The following is a 7,031-nucleotide window of genomic DNA, read 5'->3' on the forward strand; positions in this document are numbered from 1 at the left end:
TCTCAACAATTGGATTTGGTCTTTTATACAAATAAACTTGTATTCATCAATACAAATAGTATTGTACTGATACCCCTTTGGTCTGAATATCCTGCCAAGGATACATCTACCCACCAAGAGGACATCTTAGAAAGATCAGAAAATACTGAGCTGGTATGGCACAAGAAATGGAATATTGGACATGGAGTGAAGGAGGACCTAAGCTATAATTCCCCTTTGTATGCTTACTAACTGTGTGATAAAGGGCCTCCATTTCTTCATCTGTAAAATGTGGGTGTTAATTCCACTTTGTTCACTGGAATATTGTGAAAATCAAATGAGACAAAGGATATTCAGAGCTTTATAAACCTTAAAGTCCAACATTATCATCTGTCACTAGTCACGTATTTTTGAAAGAAAGTGGCCTCCCCCAAATGGCAAAACAGGGAATGATGAAAGATGTAATGAAAGATGTGACATAGGTGTGATATGGAAAGGACAGAAGTATGGGGCAACTACGTGGTGCAGTGGTTAGAGCAGCAGCCCTGAAGTCAGGAAGACCCTGAGTTCAAATCTGACCTCAGACACTTGATATTTCCTAGCTGTGTTACCTTGGGCAAGTCACTTAACCCCAATTACAAGGAAGGAAGGAAGGAAGGAAGGAAGGAAGGAAGGAAGGAAGGAAGGAAGGAAGGAAAGAAGGAAGGGAAAAAGTGAGAGAAAAGGGAAAAGAGGGAAAGAGAGGAAAGAAAGAGGAAGCTCCATGTTAGGAGTTCCCAAAACATGAACTTGGAATTATAAAGTTGTAGCAGGGCTTCCTGTGTGATGGGCTAAGGCCCCTTTCCCTTACAATTTGAATAATTCAATGACATTGTGAAAGGGGGGAACCAAATTTTGAGTCAGAGAATTTGAGTTCAAATTAGCCATATATGATCTTGATTAAATCATGTCTCTTTCAATCTCCATTTCCTCCCCTGGGAAAAGAAAAAGTTGTTCTAAATAACCTCAAAGGGTTTGACAAGTTTTATAATCCTATTTACAATCCTATGATATCTAAGAGCATAATAGATGAGGTGGGCAGCTCTGGGGCACAGTAGATAGAAAGTTGGCCCTGAAGTCTAGAATATCTGAGTTCAAATTCAGCCTCAGACCCTTACTACTTGTGTGACCCTGGACAAGTCACCTAACTCTGTTTCCCTCAGTTTCCTCATCTGTAAAGTGAACTGGAGAAGGAAATAGCAAACCACTCCAGTATCTCTGCCAAGAAAACACCAAATGGGGTCTCAAAGAGTCAGACATGACTGAAACCACTGAACAACAACAACAAACATAAGAGGTTGACATAAGCTTTTCCCTTCTGCTTTTTTTACCTTGATGCCAGACAACTACCTATTCATCAGAATCATACAAACACTGAAAAACTTAGGCTTGTCAGAACATCGATTTACAGCTAAAAGTGACCTTCAAGGTCATTGAATCTACTTTTCTTCAGTTGCAGAAGAGGAAACTAAAGCACAAAGTAATGAAGTCATTTGCTACAGATTGAATTAGTTGTTGTTTAGTCTTGTTTTAGGTATTATCCTAATTGTTCCTCATCTCACTTGGGGTTTTCTAGCAAAAGACTCGAGTGGTTAGCCATTACCTTCTCTACCATATTTTACTGATGAGTAAACTGAGGTAAATAGGGTTAAAGGACTTGTCCAGACTCAGACAGCTAGTAAGTATCTCAGGCTAGATTTGAAACTCAGAAAGATGAATCTTCCTGACTCCTGGTTTGACACTATGCATCTTGGTACCACCTAGCTGCCCTTTGAATTAGTGCTACTAAATAAATATATATTGATTGATTGAATCCAGGCTCTTCATTCACACTGGAAGAGTTGTCAAAACTAGATAATCTCAGAGGTAAGACTTTTCTGTCACCCTAATGACAAAAGATACATATGGCATACTTTACCCCAGTTATTCAAGGAACAAGTACCCACCTTCATTAACCTAGCATCACATAACCTCGGGAGGTCACTGCCCCTTTACAGATCTTAACTTCCCAGCATGGCGAATGAAAAAGTTGAAATGAATGATCAGTGACTTTATAAATAAAAATTAAGGTCAAGGTATTGCTTTGAAGGAGAATGGCGAACATGGAATTCTATATAACTAGAAAGATCTCTTATTAAGCTGATGGTAGAATTTGGAAAATCTCTGACTTATAAGTAGCCTCAGGAACCAACCCCTGCCCAAAAACAAGCTCACTAAAACCCTCAGTGCTTTTATTAAGTGGAACTTCATATGCAATTATATTAAACAATGTACATATAATACATACACATATAATATATACATTTGAATCCTCTAGCTTTTATATTCCATTTTTCTCAAAATATTCTATGACACTTTTATGAGAACTTCTTGATAGTCAAAATTAATACTCTAAATTCATTTTCAATGCTCCAAACAAAAAATCATCACCGAGTGTCTACCTTAAGCTTTGAGGATGATGTGTTAAATCCTGCTAAGGTAATAATTTTGTTAGTTATTTCCTTATCAATGCAACTAGAAATTAATTCCCTGTCATTTCTAACAATTAGCATGCGGCATTTTTCTGAAATAAAGATTACATTGGATCAAAATCACTTCATTTTTTTTCACAAGGTTGAGTAATAGAATAATAGTGGTGATGAGGATGTCCCATGAGATGCTCTGCACAGATAAATAAAATTTAATTCCCCATTTATTCCTAACAACCAACTTATGACATAGGACCATAGATTTAAAGCTGAAAAGGATCTAAGTAGAACCCTCTTACTTTAAGGGAAATTTAAGTGACCTGCTGAAGATCACACAACTTGTAAGTTTCAGAGCTACAATTAAAACCCAGATCTTCTCACTCCAAATCTCATTCTCTTTCCTCTATGCTGGTCATTCTGAATTTTGTTTTCTTGCTTGTTTATTTCACAGGCAATGATGATGGTGGTAAATGGCATTTATTTAGCACTTAAGATTTATAAATTTTTTATAACAATAGCTTTTTATTTTCCAAAATGCATGCAAAGATAATTTTCAACATTTACCCTTGCAAAACCTTGTGTTTCAAATTTTTTCCCTCCTACATCCCCCCTCCCCTAGACAGCAAGTGATCCAATATAGGTTAAACATGTGCAATTCTTCTAAACATATTCCCACTTTCTGTGCAAAAAAAAAAATTGTATCAAAAAAGAAAAAAAATGAGAAAGAAAAAACAATCAAGCAAACAACATCAACAAAAAAGGTGAAAATACTTTTTTGTGATCCACATTCAATTTCCATAGTCCTCTCTTTCTGAATGTGATTGGCTCTTTTCATCTCGAGTCTATTGGAATTGCCTTGCAAAATATTTTCACTATTTCATTTGATCTTCACAACAATCCCATGAGATTAAGGCTATTATTATTATTGTTATTATTATTATCATCATCATCATCCCCATTTGATAGATGAGCAAATTAAGACTGACAGAGATAGAGTAATTTACACAGGTTAGGATGTTTCTGAGGCAGGATTAAAACTCCAGTCCTCCTTACTCCTAATCCAACATTCTATCCACTATGCATAATGGAGTACAACCACTCCTATATTACCATTCTATTCTTGGGTCCTATTATTGTGGCTCTTTTAACTCAAACTCTTATCTTCTCCCTATAGGAATACATACTCTAAAGAATGAGCAACTGCTTCTCCCAACATGTGCTCAGATGGTCCATTCCATCTTCCATCCTCTCATTCCAAACTGAATTTTTGTGGAAGTTCGAGCTTAGTGAGTTGGTTAGAGCATGAAGTTAATAGACTCCAAATAAATAGAATATGGCACACTCAATCCATCAGTATGTCATATTTAATGACTATTCAGGATCACCACATGATCCAAAAAAAAATCAATATTGATCAAGAAGATGAACAATATAAATGGAGCAAAGACCAAGAATTTGGAAACCCCATGGTATTTAGAAAACTCCTGGTCTTCAGATTTCATCATTAAGGATACAGTTTCAAGACACCTTTCCAAATCTTCAGGTTAAACCACAATCTTGCTTCATGCTGTAGGATCAAGGATCCTCCCCTCTGCTCTAAAGAGTCCGTCCCTTTTTCAAACAAACTGAGATCCAAAACTTTCTCAAATAGCCTTTTCTTTTCCTCAACTTTCTCCATTGTTCCCTGTCTTTTAAGAGGCCAGTCAGGCTTCTCATTTGCCTTTCATTTTCAAAGATACCACATCTGCCAGTGACAGAACCAAACTATTCTTGTTGGATGAGCTTGTCATTGTCTCACAAGTGACATATTTTGGATCAAATTTTGTTTAGATGACAAAATGAAATCACTCAAAAGAAGCTCATTCTGGTCTATTGGGTAAATAATAATATGGTTTTCAAAAGAAAAATGTATGAATACATATTTTCCTGACAGCCTGAAATGCTTCAGAAGAGGCAGTTTTGTTCTCTTGGGGATATAATATATGTGTGTGTTTTTAAAAAGCAAACTTGAATGTGCACTTAGTCCAGCCACCCCAATGGAACCAAGGTAGTGATTCCAAGATCTCAAATAAATACTACCCGTTTTGTAACTTTTTATTAAAACAAAATAGAAATAAAAAAGACTATAACCTATATTATGCATGCATTTTTATATAAACCTGTAATAGGGATATAGATAGGTATTAATCATACATACTTATACCCAAAAGGCAAAAATAGAGGTTTAGAAATAATGGTGGGGCATCCCTTTAATTTCCTGGAAATTATTTTCCCTTCTAAGTTTCCCACATAAGCGTTGCCTACATGTCCTTAGTTAAAAAAAAAAAAAACAAACAAAGCTTAACTATAATTCTCCTTTTGGTCCCAACCATCTTAGCTAGGGAGATCAGCATAGATGGCAGAGTAGGAAGAAACATAACAGTCCATCTCTTTCCCAAAACTGTTCTAACAAAAACCAGGGAAGAACATCAAACTGAGGTGCAATCAGAAAATCCTAGGAAAAATAACAGTGATGCATTTTTTTCCAGTTTAGGTCAGCATAGGGAAATGAACAGATGTCTGGCTATTAGGGACAGGTTGTAGGTGGGATAATGCTATATGGAGCATTCAGCAAGAACTGAACCAGGGTCTGATGCTGCATCCTAGAATAAGAGGCTATCCCCAAACCAGAAGGGACTGGCATAACCAAAGGTCCTATACCTGGGTGGATGCCTCAAGCAAGGATCATTTGTGCATTTGCAGCTAAGTGGTTAGGGATACATGATGCTCAGAAGCAAGGGAGGACTTTCAATTCTGTCCTGAACTTCTAAAACCTTCCATCAGGTTATCAGGGAGCTAAGGTCAGTTCTTCCTGGGAACCCTGAGGAACATAGTACTAAGAGAAAAGCAGTACCAGGACTCCAGAGTCCTTGGTGTCCTCCAAAAGTCCTCCAAGTCAGGACCAAATGAGTGGCAGGCATTTCTTTCAGAAGTGTAAAGAACTTAGATCTTCCCACATAATGCTAATTTCAGAAATAAAACTGGAAGAATGAGAAACAAAAATAATCCTACCATAAAGAACCATAATGGTGACAAGAATGCCCAAGACACGAACCTAGAAAAAGAGAATAAATTCCAAAAAATCTACAAGCAAAGCTCTTCCAAAAAAAAATCTTGGCTACAAATCCAATCAGAATTCCTAGAAGGAATAAATCCAAAATCCTTTTTAAGAGTTTAAAATAATTTTATGAATAAAATGGCATTGGGGGTGAGATTTTTTGAAGGAAAGATTTGGAAGAAGAATTAATAGCTTAATATAAGAATTACAAAATCATACCCAAACAACAGATGCCTAGAAAATTAGATTGAACCAAGCATTTTAGTTAGTTACACAGAACTTGGAAATGTCAGTTGTTTGGCTGAGAGCCCTGAAGACACCTAGTTCCTTGTATTGTGTTGAATTCCAAGAAATAAAACAAAGTGAGGTCATCCTCAGCCACCATGCTCCATGTCCTCTATGGCTACTGTCAAACATCTTCCCAGATCTCTTCTTCTCCTTCTGTGGCACAGGCTTCTGGGAGAAAGAAGGCAGAAAGTCCTTGTGTTCTCCCCTTCTTTCTAATACATATAATTGAGAATGGGGCGCTCTCACATGTTTTCTTGCTGCTTCAGGAAGGACCCTGTAGTACCCACAAGGCCATTAGCCACTCTCATATACCTGCCTGACTCTCAGCCAGGTCTCTATGTTGCTTTGACTGGATTTGTCCTCTCTGTAGTTCCACCACTGATCATGATGCTTATGAAGACTATGGATCCATAATGGCATTAATTCAGATGGCATATGGAGCCAACTTTCTGCCTTTCCTGGGAGGGATCAGGTGGAAATTTACTCTGCCAGAAAACAATCCAGCCAAGCCAGATGACATGAATTTCGCCTACAGTAGGGCCCCATTGGTACTTTGTGGTATGCTTTCCTTATTTCGGAGGGACTCCCTGAAGCCATCGTCATGGAAATCATGGACATTGGGGTGCATTACACAATGAAGTCTTCCTCCTGTCCTATTATCCTAACTGGTTCAAAGTCTTGAGAATGGTAGTAACCTTCATGGCATTTTTTTTCATTTATAGCCACTTGGATAATTAAAAATTTGTATCCAGAACAGCCTGGTCTTTAGCAGGCAGGCTATTGATAACCTCCTCCACATGCTCGCAGAGGCTTCTTCTTGTTTCCTCTCTGTGATTTTTGCATCTAGTGATTACCCCCTCTGGAAATCATGTCCTTTCATGACACTTGCCTGAAGCGCTGAACTACAGAACTGTCCTATGTGTCCACAGGCTGATGCTCATGGGTTTATTTCTGCTATTTGTAAGTGAATTGTAAAGAGTTTTTAAAAGATTAAATAAGTATGCTTTGGCTAAGGCATTGTGACTCCAGAGAGATTGATTTCTGTATCCCTGGGAGAAAACACCCAAGTTACATCTGAGGCCTGTGTTTCCCCAGGATGCCCTGGGGAATTGCCCCATGACATTTAACTTCTCTGGTCTTTTGAGCTAGGTGCTTGACCT

General features: G+C 37.7%; 1 pseudogene; it reads left to right on the plus strand.

The window, feature by feature from the left end:
• The first annotated feature begins 5,966 nt into the window (after positions 1 to 5,966).
• LOC100918375 lies at positions 5,967 to 6,685 on the plus strand (annotated as a pseudogene).
• The last annotated feature ends 346 nt before the right edge of the window (positions 6,686 to 7,031 follow it).

This window comes from Sarcophilus harrisii, chromosome 3 (assembly GCF_902635505.1).
Source record: "Sarcophilus harrisii chromosome 3, mSarHar1.11, whole genome shotgun sequence".
NCBI classification, from domain to species: Eukaryota; Metazoa; Chordata; class Mammalia; order Dasyuromorphia; family Dasyuridae; genus Sarcophilus; species Sarcophilus harrisii.